At 40.9% G+C, this 23,494-nt stretch overlaps 1 protein-coding gene and 1 non-coding gene across 8 annotated transcripts in view; both read right to left on the minus strand.

Moving 5' to 3' along the window:
• The window catches only part of Apc (APC regulator of WNT signaling pathway), a 141,936-nt gene that overhangs the window by 85,996 nt on the left and 32,446 nt on the right, over positions 1-23,494 (minus strand). Inside the window, exon 1 of one of the 7 annotated variants that reach the window (XM_045132431.1) lies at positions 13,441-13,570. The exons of 5 other annotated variants lie outside the window; for them this stretch is intronic. The gene's annotated coding sequence lies outside the window, so the exon portion shown is untranslated. Of the gene's footprint in view, positions 1-13,440; positions 13,571-23,494 lie in introns of those variants that run through there. One more of the 7 variants, XM_045132436.1, reaches the window with a different exon arrangement.
• LOC123454417 lies at positions 16,490-16,592 on the minus strand. Its single transcript, XR_006633377.1, has one exon. It is a non-coding gene; the product is annotated as a small nucleolar RNA U13 (small nucleolar RNA).

Genomic DNA, 23,494 nt, shown 5'->3' on the forward strand with positions numbered 1-23,494 from the left:
ACATGGGTGCTGTGGCATGTGTATGCCTCCCTCCCCTGGACACACAAAGAAAAACAATATTAAATTTCATTTGGAAGCGCACACACACACAAAAACCCTCAGATAGTCAAAGCAATCCCCAACAACGACAAAGACAAAACAACAAAAAACCCATAAGGTTGCAGGTATTACTACCATACTAGATTCCAAGGTGTATTACAGAGCCATAGTTAAAAAAAAAAAAAAATAGCCTGATACTGGAAATAAAAACTGGTATAGGCTGGACATGGTGGTGCACACCTTTAATCCCAGCACTCAGGAGGCAGAGGTAGAAGGATCACTGTGAGTTTGAGGCCACCCTGAGACTACATAGTGAATTCCAGGTCAGCCTGGGCTAGAGCAAGACCCTACATTGAGAAACCAAAAAGAAAAAAAAAAAAAAAACCTGACATAGAAAAACAATGAAATAGAATATAAGATTTACATCTATCCATCCCCAGCCATCTGACTTTTGACAAAAATGTCAAAAATATTCACTGGAGAAAAGATAGCTTCTTTAATAAATGAAGCTGGAAAATTAACTACCCTACAGGTAGACAAATGAAACTAGATCCTTATCTCTCTTACCATGCAGAAGAAGCAACCCCAAATGGATCAAAGACCTTAAGACCTGAAACTGAAACTGTCAGATGAAAAAATAATAGGGAAAACACTTCTAGATATAAGCTTAGGTAAGGACTTTCTGAAAAAGACAAGAGTCACTTAGGAAATAATGCCAAGAATCAAATTCATAAAATTACAAAGTTTATAGAGCAAAGAAATTTAATTGACTGAAAAGCTGCCCTGCAGAATGGGGGAAAAAAATCTATGCCAACTATACATCTGACAGAGGATTGATATCTAGAATATACAAAGAATTCAAGTAAATAAATAGTAAATTGATCCAATCAAACATGAGCTATGAGCTGGGCGTGGTGGTGCACGCCTTTAATCCCAGCACTTGGGAGGCAGAGGTAGGAGGATTGCCGTGAGTTCAAGGCCACCCTGAGACTCCAGAGTGAGACTATACCTCAAAAAAAAAAAAAAAAAAAAAAAAAAAAAAAAGAGCTATAAGGCTTTAGAGATGGTTTAGCAGTTAAGGCACTTGCCTGCAAAGCCAGAGAACACAGGTTCAAATTCCTAGGACTCATGTAAAGCCAGATGCATAAGAAGGTGCATGCATCTGGAGGTCGTTTTCAGCAGTTGGAGGGCCCTGGCATGCTCATTCTCTCTCTCTCTCATAAATAAAATAAAATATTTTAAAAATGAGCTATGGAACTAAACAGATTTCTCTAAAGAAGAAATACAAATAATAAAAATATACTTAAACAGGATGAACATCTTTTAACATCAAGGAAGTACAAGTTATAAACCTACTTTGAGATTCTATCTCACCCCAGACAGAATAGCTATCATAAAGAAAACAAATGTCAAATGCTGGTGAGGGTATAGAAAAAGAGGAATCCTTGTTCCTGGTTGGTGGGAGTGCAAGCTGGTACAGCCATTATGGAAATCAGTGTGGAGAATTCTCAAATAGCTAAAAATTTAACTAACATATGACTCAGTTATACCATTCCTGGGCATGTACCCTAAAGAACTCTATACCCTTTACGAAGATACTTGGCTCATTCATGCTGAATGCTGCTCTATTCACAATACCTATTAAAAAAAAAAATCAATCTGGATGCCCATCAACTGATGGATAATGAATATGTGATATACATATACACAATGAAGTTTTATTTAGCACCAAACCAAAAAATACATCACATTTCCAGGAAAGTGGACAGAGCTGGACAGAAATATAGTAAGTGAGAGAACCGAGACCCAGAAAGACAAATGCCCCATGTTCTCTTTCATGTGCAGAACCTACCTTTGAATCTTTAGATCTGCATGTAAGTTGGAGTGAGAATCAGTAGAGGCTAGGAAGCTGGAAAGGGGTCACAAGAGTGGGAAGAAGGAGAAGCGAGGCTCAAGGGGAGGGGATAGAGCCCATGCAATATGAAACCTGTAGGGTGGAACACCAGGGGCAAAAAGGTAAGTGCAAAGGGGAGTGGAAGGTGGTTAGCCAAAATGAAAGATATGAATTTTTTAACCTACCTTTTTGTTAGCAAATTAAGAATATCATTAGAAAAAATGTTAGCAGTCTGGAGAGATGGCTCAGTGATTAAAGGTACTTGCTTACAAAGCCTGATGGCTTGAGTTCAATTCCCAGTTCCCACATAAAGCCAGATCAACAAAGTGGCACATGCGTCTGGAGTTTGTTTTCAGTGGCAGGAAACCTTGGTGTGCCCATACTAACACATTCTCTCTAATAAATAAAGTTAGAACTGAAGTAACAAGCATGGGTAGATGCTGCTCCTAAAAGCCATAGATTATTAAAGAAAAATCCAAGTGCCAGGGGTGGGATATATCCAAGTGAGATGTTGGTCAGGGAGGCCCCCAGAACAATACAGGTTTCTCTTTGTTGCCTACCAGAACTAGATTTCAAGATCCTATATACTAAAGATACCACATGCTTTGGTTGCAAGATATGGAAAAATCAAACTGGAGCTAAGCTAAGAACCCTCCTGGCTGGCTGTCATAGAGCTGGAAAGTGCTGGGTTCAACACCTCAGTACCCACACAAAGCCAGAGGCACAATGTGATGCATGTATATGGAGTTCAATTGCAGCAGCTAGAGGCCCTGGTGTGTTCATTCTCTCTCTCTCTTTCTTTCTCTGCTTGCAAATAAATTTTAAAAAATTTAAAACACATTATGTAAACATATGAAAATTGTTAATAAGTTAAAAAAGGCAAGGTTTTTCCACTAATCTTGGCTGCCCACTAGAACTAGATCATAAGACCCTATTACAAGACACAGAGAAACCCATGTGGAATTGAGCTGGAAGCTTCCTCCCTACTGGCTAGTTATAGTACTAGAGGATGCTACGTGAGCTGCTGGCAAGAAAACAACACCCACACATCCACAGCCTTACCCAGTGGTGGACTCTGTGCTACATAACAGGTCAGTTAGGTAAGATGTGCTCATTGGCACAACAGTAGCAATACTGTTATAGGAATAAACATCTGCTTTATGACTGGCTCTGAGACCCACTCTATGGGAGGGAACACTTGCCTGGTACTGAAAACCTCATCAAAGGCTGTCGCTACCCGGCCATGGTGGTGCACACCTTTAAATCCCAGCGCTTGGGAGGTAGAGGTAGGAACATCGCCAGGAGTTCGAGGACATCCTGAGACTACACAGTGAATCCCAGGCCGGCCTGGGCTAGGATGAGACCTTACCTTGTAAAACAAAAAACAACAACAACAAAGAAACCCAAACAACAACAACAATAAAAAAAGCATGTGGTTGGGGAGGCCATAGGCCCTAGGAGGAAAACTACTACTGTGGTCTGGCTAAATGAAGATGTGTCCATTAAACTTCCCTCTAAATATTTATGTTCATGCCCATAGACTGGTGCTGCTTAGTTTTGGTCAGAGAAGCTTCTTTCTACAGCAGGCAGGGACTACTAGGGAGCCTGAAAACTCATCTAAGTCCTGAGACTAAACAATTGCTGAGTGCTTGGCACTAAATGGGACACTCTTGCCAAGGCTCAGGGAATACTGCAGAAAAGGGTCTGGAATACATGTAAGAGGTAGTGGATGGAGAAGAGTGCTGCAGAATGCTGTCTTTCATATGACATGACTAGTACATTCATGGGCAAACAATGGCCACTGTTACCTGAATAAACAGAATCATTAATTCTCTGTCATTGATGACGAAGGAGCTTGACTTCCCCAGGGCTCCCTTAGGGGTTATTGCCAGTCACTGGGAAGCACCTTTTCTTCAGTGGTGTAGCCACTGGTTAGGTTGTCCATGCTCAAAGAAACACACCCCCATCCAATCTCATTCAAGCAACCCTAAGTAAACTCAGTGGGCCATGAAAAAAAATTCACAATAAAATGGGACTAGTTGGAAAGAAGGGGTTCAGTGGGGAAAGGATAAAGAAAAGAAGGTAATGAGAGGTATATATGACCAAAAGTGTCAATAAGTAAAATAAATTACCTATCTTAAAAATCATCAATAAATAAGTTTAATTAAAAAAATTTTTTGAGATAGGGTCTCACTCTATCCCAGGCTGACCTGGAATTCACTATGTAGTCTCAGGGCAGCCTTGAACTCACGGTGATCCTTCTACCTCTGCCTCCCAAGTGCTGAGATTAAAAATGTGTGCCACCACACCCGGCTGTTTAAAAGAAAATTATTTTTAAGGTTTATCTGGTAGTAAAAATCATTACTAATTTTCACCTGAATTTTTAAAGTATATAAAAAAATTCTACATCTGGTTTACTGACTATGATATATTATTTAAATTCTCCACACATGCCCTTATTCTTATGTATTTGGTATGTGAAATCCAGAAAGTATATCATTTGTTTGATAATTCCAATATGCCATTTTTCTATAAATGTATTACATATATTATCCTATTTTATTCTTAGAACTACCTCAAAGGTGGCTAATGGGACTCCAAAATGGCATATAACTTTCCTCAGAACACAGATCAAAAGGCTAAGTCAAGGTTCAAACCCATGTTTGTAGCTAGTGCTCATGTTCTACTTTTTAAATTTCTATTTTTGAAATTAAAAAAAAATTATTTAAGAGAGAGGGAGGGAGGGAAGGAGGAAGAGAAAGAGAGAGAAAGGCAAATAGAGAAAGAGAATGGGCATGCCAGGGCCTCTAGCCACTGTAAACTAACTCCAGACATATGTACCACCTTATGCATCTGGGGAATCAAACCTGGGTCCTTTGGCTTTGCAAGCAAGCATTTTAACCACTAAATCATCTCTCCAGCCCCTATTTTTTTATTTTTAAAAAGACATTTATTTTTATTTATTTATTTGAGACAGACAGAGGGAGAGAGAGAAGGTGAGTGAGAATGGGCGAGCCACGGCCTCTAGCCACTGCAAATGAACTCCAGACACATGTGTCACCATGTGCATCTGGCTTATGTGGGACCTGTAGAATTGAACTTGGGTCCTTTGGCTTTGCAGGCAAACGCCTTAACCACTAAGTTAAGCTAAGGTGCTCCAGTCCCTCATTTTTAAATTTTATCTATCTGCTGGGTTGGAGATGGTCCAGCAGCTAAAGGTGCTTGCTTGCAAAGCCTGACAGCTCATGTTCTTAAAGACCAAATAATACTCCGTCTTCTGCCCGGCTTTCACAATCTATTTTCATAACCTGGTAACAGTTTACCTTCCAATTTCATCTTCTATTAGCTTGCAATATAGATCTTAAGCCTTTGTTCACTAATTTCTGCATATTATTTCATGGCTCTGTATTTTATTAGTTATTCTTTTGAATGCAACATTATTTTTTCCCTTGCTTTATTATAACATATCCTTGATTCTTTAAGGTGCAGACCAGTTGCCTTACACAAAGTTTCCTGACATCTCCCAAAGAAACTGTAGATACCATCTACAACTTGGCCTAATTATTCTTATTTTTACTCTGAGATACTTGATCTCCCCAGTTAGGGCATAAACATCTTTAAGCAAGTCTGGTATCCAATACATAAGCTTTCAGTGTGAGTCACATAAAAGACAAATATGTGAGAATGAACAGAAAAAATGCACTATGAACCAGAGAGCAAAACAGAGAACACACATTCAGATAAAATGTGAGATGACTTTTCCATTAAAAGCATAAGATAATGAGCCAGGCATGGTGGCACACGCTTTTAATACCAGTACTCAGGAGGCAGAGGTAGGAGGATTGCCGTGAGTACGAGGCCACCCTGAGACTACATAGTGAATTCCAGGTCAGCTTAGACTACCTCAAAAAAACAAAACAAATAAACAAACAAACAAACAAAAGGAATAAAATAATGGATTCCTCTCTATGGCTGTATAATTTAAACAATAAATACTTTGAAATTTTTCCTCTACAAGGTACCACAGCAGTATTATAAGGGGGGAAGGGGTGTGAGGTGTTGAATTGTGTCCTCCCAAAAGGTATGTTCTAATCACAGGAATCTGTAAATGTGACCATTTTTGGAGTCAGGCTCTCCTAAAGTCCTAGAGCAAGGTCACAGTGTATGAGAGTGGGCCCCGAGTCCTAGAGTAAGGTCACAGTGTATGAGAGTGGGCCCCGAGTCCTAGAGTAAGGTCACAGTGTATGAGAGTGGGCCCCGAGTCCTAGAGTAAGGTACAGTGTATGAGAGTGGGTCCCGAGTCCTAGAGTAAGGTCACAGTGTACGAGAGTGGGCCCCGAGTCCTAGAGTAAGGTACGGTGTATGAGAGTGGGTCCCGAGTCCTAGAGTAAGGTCACAGTGTATGAGAGTGGGCCCCGAGTCCTAGAGTAAGGTCACAGTGTATGAGAGTGGGCCCCAAGTCCTAGAGTAAGGTACAGTGTATGACAGTGGGCCCCAAGTGCAGACTGGTGACCACTCAAGAAGCCTGTGTTAATAAACAGACACAAAGATACACAATGAGAATGCTACATAACAACAGAAGCAGAGTTAAGTGAGGCTGCTGCAAGCCAATAAATGCCAACAGTTACCAAAACTAGGCAAAGGGCTGGAGCAATGGCTTATTTGGTAGTGCTTGCCATGCAACTGTGAGGGTCTGAGTTTGGGTCCTCATCGCCCACGTAAGTGCTGTGATGTGCATTTTTAATCAGTGTTCACGAGGTGGAGACAGGTGGCTCCTTGGGACAAGCTGGCTGGCTAGACTAGCTAAATCTGCAGCTGAGTTTAGTGAGAGATCCTCTATCAATAAATGAAAGCTGGGTATGTTGGCACACACCTTTAATCCCAGCACTCAGGAGACAGAGGTCAGAAGATCCCTGTGAGTTTGAGGCCATGCTGTGACTACATAGTGAATTCCAGGTCAGCCTGGGCTAGAGTGAAAATCTACCTTAAAAGGGGGGGGGGGAGGGCTGGAGAAATGGCTTAGCAGTTAAAGCGCTTACCTGCAAAGCCAAAGGACCCAGGTTTGATTCCCCAGGACCCATGTAAGGCAGATGCACAAGGGGCCACACACATCTGGAGTTTATTTGCAGCAGCTAGAGGCCCTGGCATACCCATTCTTTCTCTCTCTCTCTAATAAATAATTAAATAAATATGCCTTTTAAAAAACCAAAGTATATAAATAAATGAGTGACTGATGAAGACCCCCAACATCTACCTCACATATGCACACATCCTTCAAGTGCACATACTACACACAGCAAACGAAAAAAGAGGCAACATACTCTTCCCACGTGCTAGGATTACAGGCATGTACCACCATGTCCACTGTGCACACACATGCAGATGAGGCTTCAGAGAGCACGACTGCGACCAACATCAATGTGCGAGGACAGCGTTTTAGGAAATGAACACCATGATCCAGGGCCAGAGGTTGAGAAACAAGTGGCCTACATGTAGGGGCCACCTGACTGCCTAGTATGGCTAAAGTCCAGCATTGAGGCAATCAGGGAAAGGCAAAGGCATTGGTATGAAGTGGAAGAGCACCATGGCTAGGTAAACAGATGGCATAAGCAGGCTGGGGTTTAAGCAGAGTGCCACAGAAACAGTGTTATGGCAAGTTTACAAGGGACAAAGGGAAGATTTACGTGCTGCTTTAGTATGGTTCCGATTCTATTATAGACTATTTCAGAAGTAGCTCATACACGGACATAAATTTAAGTGTTAACAAAACCAATAATCTAAAATACATTTTAGGTTACATATTTCAATGCCTTTCAACAAATATTTGTTTATCATCTTAAGTGACTGTCATATATACTTTAAATGTGGAAAATAAAATTTAGAACTCAGTTCTTCCCTAGTAAAACTCAGTCACAAAAGTATAGTTATTAAAATACTTCAGCCTAAACAAATGAACTGTTTGCTTAAGTTGTAAACAGAATATTGGTCCCAACACAGATGTCCATGACCTAATTTCCCAAACGTACAATTGTGTTATCTTTTTTATTTTTTTAAGTTTTATTTATTTATTTGAGAGAGAGAGAGAGGCAAGGGGAGGGGGAAATGGGCATGCCAGGACCTCCAGCCACTGCAAACGAACACCATATGCATGCTCCCTCTTGTACATCTGGCTTACATGGGTCCTGGAGAATTGAACTGTGATCCTTTGGCTTCGCAGGCAAATGCCTGAACTGGTAAGCCACCTCTCCAGCCCTGTATTATTTTATACTAGGTGTGATGTTCATCTGCTTTTCAACTTGACAGGAATCACACAGGAAAAAATCTTTGTTTATGACTGTGAGGAAATTTCTAGATGAGGTAGGAGGGTTCACCCTCACCATGGGTGACACCATCCCATGTACTGGGTTCCTGAACATTTTAAGAAGAAGTTAGTTGAGCATTCACCATTTACCTCTCTCTACTTCCCCCATGCTGATGCAATGATGGCACAAAGCCAGGAAATAGGTTCTTTCCTACAGTCTTTAGAAGAAATGAAGTGTTACTGATACCTTCACCTTGGTCCAATAAAAACTATTTTGAACTTCTGACCTCCACAAATTTGCAATAATAAATTTGTGTTTTTTCAAGCCATTAAGTGGATTATAGATATAATTTAGTTAGTAGAGTGTTTGCCTTTTGTACATGAAAGCACTGAGGATCGCTGTGAGTTCAAGGCCAATCTGAGACTACATAGTGAGTTCTAGGTCAGCCTGGGCTAGACTGAGAACCTACCTCAATAAAACAAAAAAGCAAAAAACAAAATTTTTAAAAAAAGGAAATTTATATACATGTGGTAACTTTTATGCTCTGTGAAATAAGGCAATCACATGAAGTTCCTAGTCAAATCCATAGACATGAAGTGCAGTGGTAGGTGTCAGGGAGAGGAAAACAAGTGTTCTCTGAGTTTCAATAGGGGAAAACGAAAAAGACCAGAAGATGTACGGTAGTTGTATGTTGTGGTAGTTTGAATGGATGACCCCCAATAGATTCATGAGTTTTACCCAAGTTTGTAACTTGGCTAGAGGAAGTGTCACTATGGGTAGATCCTAGAGTCCAGCCCTAAAGTGTGTTTGAGGGGCAGATCTAGAATTCCAGCCTAAGGTATGCAGAGAGCTGTCAGAGCGAGGGTTCATAGAGTGTGCTTGCTTGTAGTGGGTGGTGGTTGCATTTCTCTGTGTGCAGCTGTAAGAGGGGGCCAGCTTCTTCTGTCTTCTGTCATTATGCATTTCTTCTGGATCTATAAGCTTCTATAAATCCTACTCCTCCCATAAACTGTACCTGGTTTGAAAGTTCATCCCAGAAACATGAAGCTGACTACAACAAATATAAGCGTACTTAACATCACAAGATTATACACTTCAAAACAGTTACAATGGAAAATTTTGTGTTATTTTATCTCTTCAAGCCTTATGATCTTTAAAATAATGATGCTAAGTAGTTCACAAAAATGAATCCCAGCATTTGGGAGCAGAGGGAGGAGGACTGCAACAAGTTTGAGGCCATCCTGAGACTACACAATGAATTCCAGGTCAGCCTGGGCTAGAGCAAGATCTCACCTCGAAAAATAAAAAAACATACATTTGTGGCTAGATGGTATGGCTCAGTGGTAGAGGCTTGTGTAGCATGAACACATCTGAGGGGTCCAAATGTCTAGCACTGTAAAAACAAAACACACCACACATGTGAAGGTGTGTGTGTGTCTATGAAGAAAGAGTGAGCAAACGTGTGCGCATGCGCGAGCGCTTTCCTTGTATTACCCATACCAAAACAAGAACTGATAAATCTTTGTAAAAGTTTTTACTGCAAAGATTTAAGGAAAGGAAAAAAAAAAACAAAACAAAAAACAAAACAGCCAGGTGTGGTGGCACAGGCCTTTAATCCCAGCATTCAGGAGGTAGAAATAGAAGATCAGGAGGATCACTGTGAATTCGAGGCCAGCCTCAGAGTACACAGTGAATTCCAGGTCAGCTTGGGATACACTATCACCCTACCTCACACAAAACAAAACAGAACAGACTTGACTGTTAGAACTAAAAGAGTTAGAAATCATTTTGTTTAATCTTCTCATGGTACATTCAAGATGTTTAGTACTTCCAAAGTAATGTATGTAGCCAGGCGTGGTGGTGCATGCCTTTAATCCCAGCACTTGGGAGGCAGAGGTAGGTGGACCACTGTGAGTTCGAGACCACCCTGAGACTACATACCTAGTGAATTCCAGGTCACCTTGGGCTAGAATGAGACCCTACCTCATAACTCCCCCGCCCAAAAAAAAGTAACTTACTTTTTAAACTACCTGTGATTTCAAGTAGATTTTATGAGAAGGCAAAGTGCTTCAAAAGCACTACCACTTTCCTGTATATTAGAAGATATTTCAGTATAGAAACCTTTAAAGATCCTAAAACTAGCCAGGTGTGGTGGCACATGCCTTTAATCCCAGCACTAGGGAGGCAGAGGTAGTAAGAGCACCCTGAGTTCTGACCTGGAACTCACTCTGCAGACTAGGCTGGCCTCAAAATCTTGGCTATCTTCCCACCTCAGCCTCCTAAGTGCTTATAAAGCCTTCTTATATTGTAGTTAAAAACACATAAGCATGGAATTTCTTGTTCACTTGGATGATATATATCAGTGACTTATTGTTTTCAAATCATTTCTGCTACATATTGTTTTGCATGTTATATATTGAGACATTAGATAACAATTTCTTACAAAAACTTTACATTCTTATATAATAGGTAAGCTTGGATAAAATCCCAACATATCTCATTACAAATACTGCAAACATGTGAAATGAAAATAATGATACACTGAGAGAATTCATATGAAATAAGAATTTATAAATTCTTAAGAACTACACTACGTTAGAGTCAAAGGACTGAACAATATGTGACTAAATTTCAACATGACATCTTTAATGCTAGGTACAGTTGCAGACTTGAAAGCTATCCTAAGTATCATTAACCTTGACATCCACAATCATGGATTTTTTTTGTTTTTCAAGGAAGGGTCTCTTCTAGCCCAGGATGACCTAGAATTCACTATGTAGTATCAGGGTGGCCTTGAACTCAGTGAAACCTCTGCCTACTGAGTTCTGTGATTAAAGGTGTGCACTACCATGCCCGGCCATAGAATTTTTTTTTTTGTTTATTTTTTATTTATTTATTTGAGAGCGACAGACATAGAGAGAAAGACAGATAGAGGGAGAGAGAGAGAATGGGCGTGCCAGGGCTTCCAGCCTCTGCAAACGAACTCCAGACGCGTGCGCCCCCTTGTGCATCTGGCTAACGTGGGACCTGGGGAACCAAGCCTCGAACCGGGGTCCTTAGGCTTCACAGGCAAGCGCTTAACCGCTAAGCCATCTCTCCAGCCCCCGACCACAGAATTTTTAAAGCATAAAAAAATTAAGGAATAGCCTATGTGGTGACACATGCTTTATTTTTTTTTATTTTTTTTTTAAATTTATTTATTTATTTATTTGAGAGAGACAGACACAGAGAGAAAGACAGATAGAGAGAGAGAGAGAATGGGCGCGCCAGGGCTTCCAGCCTCTGCAAATGAACTCCAGATGTGTGCGCCCCCTTGTGCATCTGGCTAACGTGGGACCTGGGGAACCGAGCCTCGAACCGGGGTCCTTAGGCTTCACAGGCAAGCACTTAACCGCTAAGCCATCTCTCCAGCCCGACACATGCTTTTAACTCAGCATTAGGGAATATGAGATAAGAGGATCACCATTGAGTTTGATGTCAGCCTGAGTTACAGAGTGAGTTCTAGGTCAGCCTAGTCTAGAGAGAGACCCTTCTTAAAAATATTTAAAGAATAAAATTAAGCCAGGAGTAAGGGGCACTGGATGGTAATTCCAGCAGTTGGGAGCTAAGGCAGGAGGATTCTAAGTTTGAATCCATCCTGGGCTACATAGTGAGTTAAAAACCTGGCTATTCAAGGACTGAGGAGGTGTGGCTGACAGACCACCATGCATATTCATAAAAGCAAGGCATTTAAAACTGTCCTAAGCCTGAAGATGTACATTTTTCAGATAGTTAAGGTAAAAATAAAAGCAATGAAAAATATTTTATATTAACAGTGTGTCTTATAAATATTCAATAAACAGAAATATATCTTAAAGTCATGGTACTTTAAAATAATTGTCTGTAGAATTTATTCAATGACATTTACTGTTTTTGTTTTTTCAAGTTAGGGTCTCACTCTAGCTTAGGCTGACCTGGAATTCACTATGTAGTCTCAGGGTGGCTTCGAACTCTCAGCAATACTCCTACCTCTGCTTCTCGAGTGCTGGGATTAAAGGCATGCGCCACCACGCCCGGCTGAATGACATTTAAAAGTGACAAAATACAAACAGGAAATTAATAAATATCAGACCCATTACTCTGATTTTTCATGCAGTAATTTACATCTTAAAGTGATTTGCTCTCGAATGACTTAATAAATGGAATAAAAGCTACACTAACAAAGGAAAAGATTTAGTTACATACATAATTTATTAACATTTCCTATAGGACTCACATTAAATCAAATAATCTGAGCATGTCTTTTGTGGTATAAAATCAGTATCTGATGCATTCCACCATTAAAACATTCAGTCTGACAGTTTTCCCAATTTAAAAAACCAAAGTGTATTTTTTTTCTTCGAAGGCTGCAATTATATGCTGTGGCTTCTCGTAAATGGACTCTGCCTCTAGCATTTGCTGCAAGGGTTCTCATGCCCCTGCAGCTGTCTTTTCAGCCTAGCACCAGAGCAAAGCACTGCTGCAGTCATCAGCAAAAAGCCACCACCACTGCATTTTTGACTAACAAAGACACTGGCATCTCTGTGCCACCCTCTTCTCAGGGAGTTCGCTTGGATGTTGTACAAAGGCAGACACATTACCAGTGACCAGTATTTCACCGTCAACCAAAAGATCACAGGGTTTCTGTAGTACCTGCGCCTCTTGCTCCTTTCCACTAGACTCCCCATCGGCCATCAGGAGCAGCTTTGTAAGCCCTCTCTTGGCTACTACTGCCTATGTCCTTGTGACCAGAGAGAAAAAGGACCTTCCAGTGGGCTAGAGCTTTGCTCCTCGCCATGAATATGCTCCATTCTTTGTTGTCCGCTACCCGTTTCCTTAGATACTGTTATTCCACTCCACTGTCAACAGCATTATAAAAACAAAACAAAAAAAAAAACCCTTCTAGCTTCACAAGCAGCTTTCTCCCCACTCTACCCTTAACACTTTTGCCCCTCCCCCTTTCTTCCTCTAATGTCAAAAAACCTGGATCAAGCACAGGAAATCCATCTCCAGCGCTGCAGTGGGGGGTGGGGGAGGCAGGGGGACGACGCCCCTGATTCCTTGGCTTGTCATGTGCAGTGGACCCCGTGCCAAGGAAAGGCCACAGGTTTGAAACAGTCCTTGGGAAAAATCACCTCCTCCCATTCCCGCTGCAGCAAGCCTGGCCATCGCTGCTCCAGCACCTACCCCATTTCCGAGCCCGGCAGCACCTCCATTCTGTCTCCAGTGACACCCCGGCAGGCTGCGCCAATACAGCCACATGTCAGTCACGTGCGCCTGCGCCCAGCCAATCAGCAGACTCCCGACCCGAATGGGGAGCGCCCTGGTCCGCATCCAGCAGATTACACAGCTCCTTGCTGTTTCCCCCAACCGCACCACAGAGCAGGGCACAGAGACCCACCCTGTCGCACAGCAGAGCAGGGTAACAAGTCTCCCGGTGCGCCCTCATTGCCCCTTCCCCCTGGCAACCCAGGGAAACTGGTGGTAGCTAACATACACAATAGCATGGGGGAGGGGGGTCCGCAGAGCAAATCAGCATGGGATGCTGGAGGTGGGAAGAGTAATAAATTACCTCTCACTCTCGGTGTTCACATGCTTGCAGCGGAGAAACTGAATTCTATTAAGTGTATTGCAACAAATAATTTGACAACACTAGCTAGGTTGACTAGTCGCTAGGATTATTCTAAATTTACCACAGTTACCAGAAAAAGCTATGATGGCAGAAAAGCAGAGCAACTGAGATCAGAACCTTACACAGCCTGGGTTGGATGTTTTACACCTGCTACTCTAGCTGTGTATCTTCTCAGTGCTTCAAAATTCTCTCCTATAAAATGAAAACATAGTATAGACTAGAAAAGTTTTAGATACAGGGCAGTATTTACAGAAAGTGTTAGGGGCTGGAGAGATGGCTCAGTGGTTAAGGTGCTTGGCTGCAAAGCCTAAAGCCCCGGGTTCTGTTCCGCAGCACTCATGTGAAGTCATATGCACAAAGAGATGTATGCATCTGGAATTTGTTTGCTGTGTAGCTGGAGGGTGTTGGGGATTTAATCCATGCTTTATGAATTCTAGGCAAGCACTTTACCAATTGAGCTACATCCTCAGCTTCTACAAATGACATTTTATGGTGCATGCTCTTTTTGTTTGTTTTTGGTGTAGGGTCTCACTGTAGCCCAGGCTGACCTGGAACTCACTATGGAGTCCCAGGGTGGCCTCAAACACATGGGGTGATCCTCCTACCTCTGCCTCCTGAGTGCTGGGATTAAGGGCATGTGCCCTAACACCAGCTTACAAATGACATTTTAAAAGGATGCTAAACTTTAGACTTTTAAATGAAGCATATTTAATCTTTTTGTTATTTTTTCAAACAGTATGACAAAAAACTACTAAGTAGAATATTTGGAGCAATTCCATTTTTATTAAAAATTGTATGTGTTAGAAAACAACAAAACAGAGCTATCATTTTGAAGGTGGGAATATGGCGCAATTTATGCTTTGTGCTTTGGCCTTTCCCCTCTACTAGTCTCTCTGTATTATAATGTCTAATAATGTCTAATATATCTACTATGTTCAGCATATTTTGGAATGATAAAACCATGACTTCCACACTGACCACATATTGCTGCAATTAAAATTATATATTAAAATTATTTTAAAATCAGAAAAAGTGGCCTCCCTGTCTGAACAAAGGAAGTATGATCTATTTCATTCTATCCTAAGAGTCTTATGAAAGTGGCGTGGTTATATTAAAGGTTTTTAAGAGACTGTTACTGAAAGTGTATGATTCAGTGTACAGGACTTCTTACAGTCATCACTTGTGACAAATGCAGAATTTCTCATACAGCCTTGAATTTTCAGAAAGAAAAAGTATCTTTCAACATAAAGAATGATTTTAAAATATCCCAAAATAACTTCTTAATACTCTATGAACAATTAAGCCTATTCTTGACTCAGGCTATGAGTCAAAAATATTTCAAACCATTATTTATAAAATCAGTTTGTAGCCAAAATTTGACTCAACTCTTAGTACATGCATTACTACATGTACTATAAAAACAAGTCAATGGCTCAAATAACACAGTGCCCTCCCTCCCTCCCTCCCTTCTTTCTTGGTGGTGCTAGACTGCACTCAGGGCTTCCTCATATGTGCTAGGCAAGTGCTCCATCACTGACTTATGCACCAGCCCATCAAATGACTGTTAAAGAAAGCTATGCTGAATGTATCTCCCACTTAGATCATAAATCACTAAAGATTTCACTGACACTGTATGTTACCCCCTTCTTGTGGCTCATGAAAAATACAGAAAAACCTTCAAACCCATTGGGGGGGGGGTCTTGAGAGGTGGGTTAACAGTTAAGGTATTTGTTTGCAAAGCCAAAGGACCCAGGTTCAATTCCCCAGGACCCATGTAAGCCAGATGCACAAGGTAGCACATGCGCCTGGAGTTTGTGTTTGCAGCGGCTGGAGGCCCTGCACACCAATTCTTTCTCTCTCTCTCAAATAAATAAATAAATAAAATATTTTTAAGAAAGAAAGCTATGCTCATTTGAAGCTATGTTTCAAATCTAAAAAGCAAGCCAAAGATAACACATTTTAAAGTGCTGTCACCTGAATTATTCAAACAAAAGATTTATTCAAAGCCGGGCGTGGTGGCACATGCATTTAATCCCAGCACTAAGGAGGCAGAGGTAGGAAGACTGCCATGAGTTCGAGGCCACCCCAAGACTCCATAGTGAATCCCAGGTCAGCCTGGGCTAGAGTGAGACCCTACTTCGAAAAAAAAAAAAAAAGATTTATTCAAATCAGTATCCTTAAACTGAATTTTATTTTTAAAATATATTTTGCTATTTTAAAACCATAATTAAAAACTTAACACCATCATGATAAACTGTACCAAGTCTGAGCACAATGAAGATTAATGAAATAATTTGTTACCAGGTTTATACATATGTAGGTATAAAGCTCCTATTCTCCTTTTCAATCTGTTATCATCTATACTAAACATATATGAATTAAAATAACTTTTGTTCAAAACATTATATAGAAATAAATTTTATACTGAGGCTGTTTTAAGATTGCAGTTTTTTTTCCAGAAATACTATTGATTGCAACTACTCAGTTTGACAAGCTTCTCTGTTTTTAGTAAATGGCTTTATCCCTAAGTGTTATAAATAGGAGCACATAATTGTCTTTAAAACAAAGTTTTGATCCTGAAAAAATTAATGATCAAATAAGATTAATGGGATTTGTAATGCCAACACTGTAACAAAGTTTGTGGGAGGCACATGTCATGCAAATGCATGGACACCCAATGATCACACTAATGAGCCAATAAAAGGATCCACTCTCCCTCTGTAAACGTGTTATTGGCTAGCAAAGAAGTAGGTTTCCATATAGCTTATTCATATATCTTACACTTTTTTCATTGCCTTTTTTTTAAAAAAATTATTTATTTGAGAGAGAGAAAAGGAGGAAGAGGGAGAGAGAGGGAGAAGGAGAGAACAGGCACACCAGGGCCTCTAGCCACTGCAAATGAACTCCAGATGTATGCACCACCTTGTGCATGTGGCTTATGTGGGTACTGGGGAATCAAACCTGGGTGCTTAGGCTTTGTGGGCAAACACCTTAACCACTTAGCCATCTCCCCAGCCCCCACAAAGTGGTTTTGAAGACATTTCTGTATTTTTCATGGGCTACAAGAAGGGGGAAACATACAATGTCAGTGAATTTTTTAATGATATATGATCTAAATGGGAGATATATTCCGTTTTTTAAAGTATTCCCAGCAACAATAACCTTTAGTTAGTTTTTCTACCTCCAATCTCTCTCCCCTCTAATCAGCAAACATCAAAATAATTTTTTTACACTCTTGCTTTAGAACATTTCATGGCTTTCCAAACTTGACAGTGGAATTGAGATAGTTTGGACTTCGTCATGGAGTGATCAAAGACTGGCATGTTCGTTGTCGTCGTACACTAAATGCTTCCTAAGTGCAAAGTTTCTCTATAAATGCAACAACAAATTATCACTAATTTATTGGCTTAAAACATCCTAAATGTAACACATTACAGTTTTGTAGTTCAGAAGTTCAAAATAGGCTTCAGTGAGCTAAACTCAAGTTATGTGTGGTACTACAGTTATTTCTGGAGGCTCTAAGTTGAATGCTTTCTTCTTTTTTCAGTTTTTAGAGATTGTGGTGGTTTGATTCAGATGTCTCCCATAAACTTGGGTGTTCTGAATGCTGGGTTCCCAGTTGGTGGAGATTTGGGAATTAATGCCTCCGAGAGGAGTGTATTGTTGGGGGCGGGCTTATGGGTGTTATAGCTAATTTCTCTAAGCCAGTGTTTGGCACATTCTCCTGCTGCTGTTGTCCACCTTATGTTGGCCAGTGGTGATGTCCACCCTCTGCTCATGCCATCATTTTCCCTGCCATCATGGAGCGTCCCCCTTGAGCCTGTAATCCAAAATAAACCTTTTTGGTTGGGTGATTTCTACCAGCAATGTGAACATGACTGCAACAGAGATATACCTGAGTTACAATATCCATCCTCTTTTTTTCTTTTTTTGGGGGGTTTTTCAAGGTAGGGTCTCACTCTGGTCCAGGCTGACCTGGAATTAACTCTGCAGTCTCAGGGTGGCCTTGAACTCACGGCGATCCTCCTACCTCTGCCTCCCGAGTGCTGGGATTAAAGGCGTGCGCCACCACACCTGGCCATCCTCTTTTTTTTCTTTCATTGCTTTCCCTCCCCCCTCACCAAGGCAGGGTTTCACTCTAGCCCAAACTGACCTATAACTCACTATGTATTCTCAGGCTGGCCTCAAACTCATGGTGATCCTCCTAGCTCCAGGATTAAAGGTGTGTGCCATTTCACCTGGCCTCCTTCCTCTTTCTTTAAAGCAGCAGGAATAGGCTAAGTCCTCCTCACTTCCCAGGACTCTCACTTTGTTTCTGGTGTCATTCATGTCTCTCCTCTCACTTCTCATGCCAGTTTCTTTCACTCTTAAGGAACCATTTTAAAGATCTTGGGCTGGAGAAATGGCTTAGCACTTAAGGCACTTGTCTGCAAAACCTAAGACCTCATGTTTGAATCTCCAGGTGCCACATAAGCTAGTTGCACATGTGCACAAGGAGGCACACACGTCTGGAGTTCATTTGCAGTGGCTGAAAGCCCTGGCACATCCATTCTCTCTGTCTCTAAATTTAAAAAAAATCCTTATATTGGGCCCAATTCAATAATCCAGGGCACTTTCCCTATTTTCAATCACTTGCTTAGGAACTTTAATTCTATTAGCAACCCTATGCTACAAAGCATAACATATTCAAGGATTTTGAAGATTAGGAAGGAAACAACTCTGGGACCCATTATTCTGCATACTATAGTAAAGCTTTTTTTCTTTGCATCCTAAGTTTTGATTACTCCTTCTCTGTTAAATGGAAATAACTACCTGGTATATTTTATATCACTGATTTTTTTTTTCCTTCCTTGAGACAGTTTCATGTAGCCCAGGCTAGCCTCAAACTCATTATGTAGCTGACGATGGCCTCGAACTCCTGATCCTTCTGTATCTACCTTTGGAATAATGGAATTATCAGACATGTGCCACTACATCTGGTTTCTGTGGTGCTGGGCATCTACTGAGGCCTTTGTGAACACTAGGTGAGCACACCAACTGAGCTATATCCCTTGCCCTGGAGTTGTGTTTTTGGATAAAATGTGGGATGTGAGCAAGCTTTAAAAACTGACACACATATTTTTTTAAAAAGTAAGTGTGTTATTGGTACAAATCAAAGTTCATCCCAAGCATGTATGTTTCCATGAAGCAATTTACTATCCTAACCCTATGATCAATTCACTTTCCTCCTCTCTCCACTGTTCCTACCTTTTTATGGCATACACATATTTCATACCTCAGAGGGTTCATGTTTTACCCCACAGCTGATTTCATCTTGTATCTTCTATACATATCATGGTTTATATGTAAGTGTTCAGTAATTATTTGAGGATTTAAAATTAACTCCCAAAGAGCAGCTGATGACGTCTTTATGGAACAACAGTAATTACCAACTATTTAATATTACTGTAAAACACAACACGCACAAGCATATGTGTGTGTGTGGGGGGGGGTGTGTGCCAAACGTAAATGTCAGATGTCTTTCTTCTATCACTCTCCACCTTATTTTTTGAGGCAGGGGCTCTCACTAAATCTGGAGTTGACTAATTTGGTTAGACTAGCCAGACAGCAAGCCTCAGGTATCCACCTGTCTTCACTTTACCAGTGCTGGCATTACAAGTGTGTGCTGCTTGCCTGGCTTTTTTTTAGGGATGCTGGGTATCTGAACTCAGGTCCCCATAGTTGCAAGGCAAGCACTTTACAGATGAGCCAACTCCTCAGCCCATTAAGTAAAACCTTCTGTAGAGAAAAATGAAGTAGTTTAGGTAATTAGTAATTTAATCTAGCCCCTGGAGGCAAGAAGAAAATGTGACATAGCAATGAAACTAAGTTTATAAGACTAAAGGGCTACACTGTAGAGTCCCTGTAGTAGCTTAAGATTTTAAAATATCATTAAGTCACAATCATTGACCTTAAGGCCCAGACATTGGCATGTACTACAAGGAGTGAGAAGTACCAAACACTGTCCTAGACTGTGTCAGAGCTCCTCACTGTACCATAGTAAGGAGGCCAGTTTAAAATGCCTTTTAATCTAATTTTACACCACCTTAGGCCCTGCATACTGGGGGGAGGGGGGGCACTTACTTCTTTTGTCAATATTTAAGCTAATTCTATTAAATGGTCATCACTAGGATTAATCACTTAGGTTTAAGTGATTTGATTTCAATCACTGTAACTTTTAGCCTCCTGTTAAGTAAAACATGTTGGGATAGCTTGCCTAAGCTTTATCAATTTTAAAAATTTATTTATTTGAGAGAAGGAGACAGATAGAAAGAGAATGGGCACGCCAGGGCCTCTAGCCATTGCAAACAAACTCTAGGCATGTGCCCCCTTGTGCATCTGGCTTATGTGGGTCCTAGGGAATTGAACTGGAGTCCTTAGGCTTTGCAGGCAAATGCCTTAACCGCTAAGCCATTTCTCCAACTCAAGCTTTATCAACTTTAAGTCATGAGTAAAACATAAAATTGATTTATGTTAAGAAAAATTCTTATCATTCATAAGATCCGTTACTATTGAAGATTAAGCTGAAAACATAGGTTATTAAACAGTGTTTTTCTCTTTCAAAACACATTTGTCAAGAGTTGTATTAGAGCTTAGCTGTTTTGGCTCAACAACGACCAGGTTCTGCTCTATTATATGTAAAGTAACCATCTCATTTTTGACATCTCAAGTCCAGTGCTTATAACAAAATTAACTCTTAAGACATATTCCCTGCTTTAGGGTACAGCCTCATGCTCAAACAATGGTCTTCAATGGTCTTAAGCACTCAGAGAGAAATGTAAAACCAGTGATAGAAAGGGACACTTTGAATACTATATGAATGGCCTATTAAGTAACACAACAAGAGCTTTCCAAAAGGGGAAACAAGTAAGGCCTGAAGGCATATTGGCCCACTCTCTAACAGTTCTAATTCTACAATATGGAAAACAACCATAGATATCAAAATGATTATTTTCAAATCTAAAATATATATGGATGACTCTGACCAAGAGTCACTTAGTTCAAAAGACTTCCTTATACTGGGAATGGTGGTGAATCTCTTCTAGCTCGTGCCAGAACACCATTAAATAAGTCCTGAGGCCAACAATGTATTGTACAGCCCCTACTAGCACCCAATGGCTCTACGGTACCAATCCTTGGTCCTGGCTACTCATAGGACAAACTTAAAAAGGTATACTCTGGAAGGCTATTATACAAAATATAGTATATTCACCATTATCAAGGTTAAATGTTGTGTATATATTCCTGATAGTTCTCCTAGTACCTCAACTGTTTTACAAGTCCCACAAACAGATCCAGACCATATCAGACACTACTGTGCCATTCCATAAACAGTTCTGGGAGGAAATCTCAGGCAGCTCATGTTCAGATGGTCCTGAGACAATCCAGCTTCATCTACCTGGGTTCCCTCAAATGTTCCCCAAGGCCTAGAAATCCACAAGAAGGATAACACTGAAGGCAACCAGTGTGCTGTGTGCTGAGACTTTCAGAGTTCTTTTAGAATAGTTTCCCTCTTTAGGAGAGACTCTAACTGCCATATTTCTACACCCCAATTCAGCCAGTAGTTGTTCAAGGTCTGACACCATTGCCCCTTTCCTCTAACAGCAATTACAGTGTCTTTTCATGAGGGAGGGAATACGAGGGGACACAGTTAGGGTGACTGGACCCCTAAAAGTAAAAAAGAAAAAGGCAGAAAAGTCTGCACTTGCTAGAAATCCAAGATGATCTCACTTCTTATCACTTGCCTAGTTCCCTAGACCTGTTTTTCCACACAAAAACCAGGACCCCTCCTGGGAGGGAGGTTTTTCATAGGATTTAAACATTGTGGTTGGTCAAGTTGAGGCACTAGAACTTGGTGTCAGGGCTAACCTCTTCCTGAGACAGCCCCTAGCCCTAACCAACCAGCTGTCCCTCTGGTTCACCAGAGCTGGAAGACAGCCCACCACTATAAGGTTAGAAATACTTTGCAAGGGGAGGGCAGGTTCTCTGACCACTTGGGAACTTCAGCTGTGGGTGGGTTTTTCCCTTGGCTGGGCCTAGGCTGGCTCAGCCCAGGCCCGGGCCCAGGCCCAGCTGGGAGAGTCCTTACTCTTCACAAGGGTTCCTTTACCCTTTCTAGCTCCCCACAAGGCAGGAGCTCCTTGAACTTTCTTTTTGCTCCACAGTTTTTTCCAGGCCCTCCATGTGGGATCATTAGCCATGTGGGTGCCTTTCCCCTGCTCTGTACTTCCCTCAATAAATATAACAGTTTTAACAGTTTAAAGAGTTTCCTAAGTATCTTGTGAATGTATTAACAATTAGCATGAAAAAAATACATAGCAAAAATAAATTTGCAGAAAAATGTTTTGCACAGTAAGGAATCAAAGAAATAGAAACAAAAAATAAGAATACCATTTTCTCCTATTAAGTCGTCAATGATATCTCAACACTACAGAGCCAGTGAGGATTATAATTTGAATGTGAAATGTCTACCACAGGCTCAAGTCTTTCCGCACTTGAGCCCCAACTGCTGGTGCTGTTTTGAGAGGCTGTGGGATCTTTGCAAGGTGGAGTCTAACTTAAGGAAATGGGTCACTGGAGGATGGGGAATAGGTCTCAAGTTCTTCTTAGCACCTCCACGCTCCCATTGTCATGCTTACCATAACACAATGTGCCTTCTCCCCTTAAAACTGAGAATCAAAATAAACCTTTTCTCCATTTAGTTGCTTTAGTCAAGTATGTTATCACAACAATGAGTAAAGTAACTACTACAATGAGGTCACATGAAAATAGGTCCTTTAAAAGTACACACACCTAGCTGGGGAGATGGCTCAGTGGATAAGGAGCTTGCTTATAAAGCCTGCTGGCACAGGTTTGACTCCCCAGTACCCAAGTAAAGCCAGACAAACAAAGTAGTACATGCACCTGGAGTCCATTTTCAGCAGTAAAAGGTCCTAGCACATCCACACACTTTTACAGACACATACACTCTCTTTATCTTTCTTCAATATACACAAGCAAGACTGGTCACAAAAAAATTATCCTCTGTATAATTATATATATAATATACAAATATACATACATATATTTATAACTAAAAGCAGGCCTTTCAAGCCAGGCCTTGTAATCCTAGCTACTGCAGGCCGAGGCAGGAGGACCTCAAGTTCAAAGCCTGTCTAGGATGCAGACTGAGTTCAAGGCCAGCTCGGATAACTTAGTGAGACCTGATTTCAAAAAAGTTAAAACAACAACAACAACAAAAACTCACCAGAGTGTTTGGTGCACTTTTTTCAAACTATGAAATAGGTGATATAATGATGAATACAACATAAATGGGAGTGCGTTCAACTGGAAAAAGTACAGAAAAACAAAACCAACAACAATAACGAAAACCCAAAACAAAACAAAGAAACAAACAAAAAAACAAGTTCACTCATGATAGTAACTTTTCTACCTGCTATAGCACATGTGATGTCCAGCCTCGGCTCTACCATCTTCTCCCTGCCATCATAAAGCATCCCCCTGAGACTTCAAGCAAAAATAAAACCTTTCCTCCCATCACCTACTTTTAGCCAGGTGTTTTGTACCAGC

The sequence above is a fragment of the Jaculus jaculus genome, chromosome 13 (assembly GCF_020740685.1).
Source record: "Jaculus jaculus isolate mJacJac1 chromosome 13, mJacJac1.mat.Y.cur, whole genome shotgun sequence".
Lineage (NCBI taxonomy): Eukaryota > Metazoa > Chordata > Mammalia > Rodentia > Dipodidae > Jaculus > Jaculus jaculus.